Genomic DNA, 6,376 nt, shown 5'->3' with positions numbered 1-6,376 from the left:
CATGGAATTCCAGAGCCGTCTGGGTGGAGAGAGACATTAAAGATCATCCAGTTTCAACCCTGACACCTTCCACTATCCCAGGCTACTCCAAGCTCCATCCAGCCTAACCTTGGACATTTCCAGGGATCCAGGGGCAGCCACAAATTCTCTGGCCAACCTGTGCCAGGGCCTCCCCACCCTCACAGAAAATAATTTCTTCCTAATCTTCTTCTAAGTCTCTCCTCTTTTAGTTCAACACTGCTCACTGTGTAAAAAGTCGCTTCCTGTCATCTGCGATGACGAAGAGTTTTCATCTGTTCCTTTGTTGGGCTTTTGAGTCATCAGCTGCCTTCTCCCTTCCACAGCAGCACCGAAACAACACTGCTGGGAATTCCTAGCAGAGAACTCATCCTTGTTTAGCCAAAAAAAAAAAAAGGGGAAACATGGCAAGCAGAAGGAGCTGCAGTCAATTCTCAATTACGCAGTGCAGTGGAGACAAAGGGAGTCCTGTAAGTGGAAACACAAAATATATTCTGCAGGCTGTGAGGCCAAAATTGGCTCTTTAGCTTTGAAAAACAGATCAATACATTTCCAGACAGCAGCTGGGCGAGGGTTTGGCCTGGCCAGGGCTCACTGAGGAGAACAATAACACTTGGCCACAGCTGAGGAGTGCCCAAAAAATGGGGTTCATTTGCAGTCTGGATGATAATTGAAACCTGTTTTTCGCTTCTGCTGGATTTCTTTGCCGTTTGCTCAGAAAGGCAGGAGCTTGTACCCCAAATCTGTGCCCAGGAGCTCAGTGAAAACCCCCCTGCAGCATGAGGGAGGTGGGACAGAGATCCCCCAGTAAGTTCACTGGGAGGTTTTGGGTTTAGCTGGGACAGTGTGGGAAAAGCTCAGCAGTCTCTGAGCAGTGAAATTAAGAACAGCAATGAGCAGATGTGCAGCCAAGGGAGTGGTGAGGTGATAGAGAAGAGATACAGACAGGGTTGAATTACAAATTGCCTGGAAGGGGTTATCAAAATCCCTCAATAGAATTATAGCTATGACTATCAGCGTTGTAATTTATCACGGCGATGATTTCTGGTAGGTCTGGTTTGTTTTCTGCCTGAATTGTCCAAGCAGCTTTTTGTTACAGACAAAAAAAACCCCAAAACATTCCCAGAGATCAGCAAGGAGGGATTTGCCTCCCTGGGCACAAAGAAATATTGCAAAGGGGAAGTGAAAGATTTTTATCTAAAGCGTGGAGTCAAGTTAGGAAATTTTCCTGTGGGGCTCTGATCTGCCTACAAAGGCCCAGGAGGGCGTTTCTGTCAGGCCCTGCATGCACGGCTCTGCTGGAAGGCATCTGCTGTTTGTGCAGCTCGTTGCCAATAAATCAAAAGATTTGCCTCCCACTTGATCATGAATAATGAATTCCGATTCTATCCGAGCGCTGGAGCCCCGCCAAGACCGCGGCCTTGTGCCTCAAGACAGGGCCCTGCTACTTCTCACGACAACAGCTCGGCCAAAATGCAAGTTCTGTCCCCCCTCCCCAGCCTTGGGTAATTTACGGCCACAGGCTGGCTCTAAAAAACAGTTGCATATTGTCCTGGAGTGTTTACCCAACGAGAAAATAATTACTTGCAGTAATTGTTCTGTCAGCGGCCCCCGCTCCTGACAAAGAGGGGCTCGCTCGCGTGAGAAGGACTCGGAGCGTCCCCGTCCTCCCGGATCCCGACGCTCGTCTCCCTCTTTTCGTGCTCCTGAATAGCCAGCCCAGCACTCCGTGCCTGGTGGGTGTGTGGGAATTAAAAAAAAATTCCTTAAGGGAGGAAAACGGGGCAAGAAACACCGAGTTCAGCACTGGGAGCGAGAGACCTGCTGTCCTCATCCCGGCTCTGACGCCTTTTTCCTCATCCTCACTCCTTCCATTTTCCTGACCCGGAGCTGGGGTTCTGGGGGTGAGCTGACACCACGATTCAGACACCAGAACACGGCAGCAGATACCTCAATTTACAATAATATCTTTATTTACAGCCACCAGGCCAGGGCTGCTCTCTACCCAAAGGTCACAGCGTCATTCAGGATGGAAAACACCTTTAAGATGGCTGAGTCCAACCATAACCTGGACACTGCCAGGTCCACCAAAATGACCAATTCATTCCCAGCTGGAATATTTTGGGTCGGATTTTCTCCCTTGACTGTTTGATTTTATAAAGAGGTGGCAGTTTTCCTCAATTTCCCACTTGAAATAATGCTGGATTTGACTTCATGCTCCTGGACTGGGATGAGGGAATACCAGCCACGTGCTGGTGTTGTGTGTGTGTTATGTGGTGTGATCCTGGCTTTTCACAGGATAAAAGTTGCTTTTAGAGTCTCTTTCCACCCTTTATACCCATGATTTTTGTATTCCAACTGTGCCTTTTTTAGCATGGAGCCCAGAGACACCGGGAGAACCACTCAGAGCTGCTGCTTTCACTTCCCAGATTCCGTATCACGGAATTTGAATGTGGAATGAACACCTCCGGATCGTGAACCTGCCTGAGTGCCTAAAAAGCACTGCCTCAGAGTCTGGATTTTACTGCTGATATCGGAAAAAACGTGGCAGCCGGCCATATTCCAGTGCAGTTCACTTCATTTTCACACTCTGGAATATTCCTGTTCTGCCAGTTAATTGTGTTGAATTTAAGAACAGCTGAATATAATACCAAAAATCACGCATTTTTATACTCATACATATAGAAATAGATACATAGAATTATTTGGCTATAAAAGCATTGAATAAACACCTTGTTGGAGGCAGCCCCCAGCCTTTTTTGCACTTCAGGTAACACAGACTTCACCGAAACCTCTCAAATTGATTTAGCTCAGCTTCTTTTCTGTGAATTTCCCGAAGGTGCTGTAACATCTTAGGTGCACTTAGCTTAAATCACTGAGTCCTGAGCTTGTGTTTGAGTGCCAGAATTTGTCATAACTTAAAAAAATACCGAGTTTTCACTTTCCCCTGAGCGCTGGTAGCTGATTGTGCTCTTTGGGGCTGCCCCAGGTGCGAGATGAAAATGTGTTCTCTCAACCCACGTCTTTTTGGGTGCCAATATCCCAAAGGATTTGGGTTTTATCAACCCCAGGGAAGGAACTGCACAGCATTTATTGATATTTTTGCGTTCTGCTCTGCAGGAGGAGGAAGGGAGGAGGGCGCACCCCAGACCTGAGCAGGCAGGAGGCTGAGAGGAAGAGGAGAGGGGCTCGTGGATCCAATCAGCTCCGGAAGGTGAAATCCCTGGCAAGTGTCAGCAGTTTGTGATCCCATCACCTGGGGCGGTGTCAGGCACCCCCAGGAATGTTGGAGCTCGGAGTTTTTCCCTCAGGAAAGAGCTGCTGAGAGGACACCTGGGCAGGAGGAGGACACAAAGCCTCCCCCACGGCTGGCTGCTCTGAGGGAATCTCGCCGCATCCCAGACGCCGCTGGCGGTGGGAAAGGGGCAGCAGTGTCTGTGCAGAGACAGTGCCCCTGTTATCCGCTCCTCCCTCTCCTGACTATCCCAAAAATCCCTTTCCATGCTTTTTACAAAGCGCTGGCACAGTTCCCTCACAACACAAAGTTTCACGACTCCGGATCGCCGCAGTTTGACGTTCGTTCATCCTCCGTGCCCTGAGCCCGAGCAAAGCAGCCCCAAATCTCAACACTGAGGGCTCATTGTGCCCGGGGCTGCTGCAATAGGGCATCCTCCCACGCGAGGAGCTCAGGGAAGTCATTCCAGAGAGCTCCACGGGTTCTGTGGAGATGGCAACAAACAACTGCCAGGAGAAGGCCGTGCTCACGAGCGTGTCGGGGGTTCTGGGAGCAGACCTGGTGTTCCCGGAGCCCTGGAAGCCAGGGAATGCCTGGGAGTGGAGCTAAAGGAGGGTTACATGAAAGAGAGGCATTGTCTCCCAGATGGGGAGGCATCCTCCTGACCCAAATACAGCCTGTGGGCAAGGAAATTGATTCTGGCACTGCTGAAGAACAGAAAATATCATTATTCAGCCTCTGCCTCACAGTTGGCGCTCTGGAGGTCGGAGCGTCCTCACACGGGTTCATCCCACCACAACTTCCCCTTTCCAACTCCAAGCTGTTTTATTGCCAGGCCAGAAGTGAAAGAATCTCAGTAAAAATAGGTGAATTTGATTTTCTCTCCCCGGATTTTAGGAAACTTACGTGTTCTTCAAAGTTAATTGACCTGCAACCCCAATCAGGAAGCATTTGACTGATATAAAATGGGAGAATCATGGAATTGTTGAGGTTGGAAAAGATCCTTAAGATCATCGAGTCCAACCATCCCCCAGCACTGCCGAGGCCAGCACTGAGCCGTGTCCCCAGGTGCCACTTCCATAGGGATTTTCAATCCCTCCAGGGATGGGGACTCCATCCCTGCCCTGGGCAGCTGTGCCAGGGCTGGACAGCCCTTTCCAGGCAGGAATTGTTCCCAATATCCAACCTGAACCTTCCCTGGCATAATTTAAGGCTGTTCCCTCTCACCCTGTCCCTGTTCCCTGGGAGAAATCCTGATCCCACCTGGCTGCCTCCTCCTGTCTGGGAATTCCAGAGAGGAAAATTCCCTCTGGAGCCTCCTTTTCTCCAGGCTGAGCCCCTTTCCCAGCTCCCTCAGCCGCTCCTGGTGCTGCAAACCCTTCCCCAGCTCCGTTCCCTTCCCTGGACACGCTCCAGCCCCTCAGGGTCTTCCCTAAACCTTTTATGTTGGAAAAAGTCCTGGATCCCTCCCGATTTTGGAGTTGTCCCCGTGTCAGTAGAAGAGCTGAGTTTTTTATCCTCTTGTACAAACCTGTTGCTGCTCCAGCCACAAATGAGCGCAGCACTAAAGACAATAAAGCTGAGCTTAAACCAGGCTGATGCATAGGGAAATAAGTAAGTAAAAAAATAAATAAATAGAATTCTCTAGGAATAACCCAGAATTAATTTCCATTTATTAAAGGCAGCATTGTGAAACCTGGCTGAAATGAAGACCTTTAGAAAGGCTCCTATTTAATCAAGCCTAAATAAAGAGGCTTAATGTGCAAATCTTTCAGCAAATCCTCAGAAGAAGAATAGCCCAGGATGAAAGAATAAACATCCAAGGCGAGCAAACACCGGGTCAGATTAAAATGAAACCCTGAAATAGATCAATGATCCCAGTGCAGACCGTAGGTGAGAATAAAGAATATTCCAGCCAACAGCTGGAATATAAAATATAAATAAAATAATAAATAAAATAAAATAATACATAAAAATATAAAAGGGTTTTTTACATGGAGCTCCCAGCTCAGGAGGCTCAACCAGAGCGCACCAAAATGAGCATAAACACCTAATTAAGGGGACATCCACTGGCTCCACGTTTGCATGGGGTGAATGAGTTCTCCCCGAGTAAAGCTGGGAGGGTTTGGAGTTTATTACTAATCACAGAAAGCAGAAAATGTGACCAGGCTCGCTCTTCATTTGGAAGAAATGAAAGTCAACTGGCCCAATTACACGAAAGAGTAAATTACAGTGAATTAAGTTAATGAGGTCTCTGAATGAAGGGCCACACTCTGCACACCCCCAGGTCCGTGCAGGCGGGAGGCAATTCCTGGCCTCTCTTTATCCAGGGAAATGCTCTAAGGATACTCCAAGGATGCCACTCCAGCTGAGAGCCGTGATTTCGGAGCCCAAGGTGTCACTGCTGCCACACCAGTGCCCTCCCCACGAGTCCTTCCCAGCAAATTCCCAGATATTTTATGGGGAAGGCGAAACTGGATTGGTCAACGTCAGCAGTGAGGGGCTGGGTCTGCCTTTGTCTGCTCCAGACACTGCCCCACCCTCACAGCTGCTCCCAAATTAGTTTTAGTCCTCACTAAATAACATCTTTTTGACAGGATCAGTCATTCCTGCCTCCCTGGCTGTGTCCCAGGGTAATGAGATTGAAGGATCTGAAGGCAGGAATGCATTTTTTCCATGACATATTGACAGGGAATTGATGTTCTGAGCAAAAAAATCCCATTTCCAGGAGGTGGGAATAGCCTACAGGGAAATCCAGGATTCCCAGCACCTGGTCCTGGGCAATGTGTGTTTATATTCTGTAAAGCTTATTTGGAATTCTCTCGAGTTGACATAATAACGTTTGTTCTCTATTCTTACCAAATAATTTGGGTCAGTCCAAAAAAAACTCGGAACTGTTCTTTTTCCAGGACCTGGGGTTTTTTTGAATTTTTTGGGATCTTTCTCAAGGAATAAAGTGGGTTGTTGAGAGATTTTTTTTTTTTTTGCTTAATTTTTATCCTGGTTATGTTGAAATAAACTTCATCCTTTACACTTTTGAGTCTTCAAGCCCTGAGCAAGACTGGGATCAATCCCAGCCGTGTGCACAGGGGAGAATTCGGGCATTAACATATTAATTAATGT

The sequence above is a fragment of the Corvus kubaryi genome, unplaced genomic scaffold (genome assembly GCF_017639235.1).
Source record: "Corvus kubaryi isolate FWS band 111438036 unplaced genomic scaffold, C.kubaryi_AGA036_p1.0 37354, whole genome shotgun sequence".
NCBI classification, from domain to species: Eukaryota; Metazoa; Chordata; class Aves; order Passeriformes; family Corvidae; genus Corvus; species Corvus kubaryi.
This window is presented reverse-complemented; position numbering follows the sequence as displayed.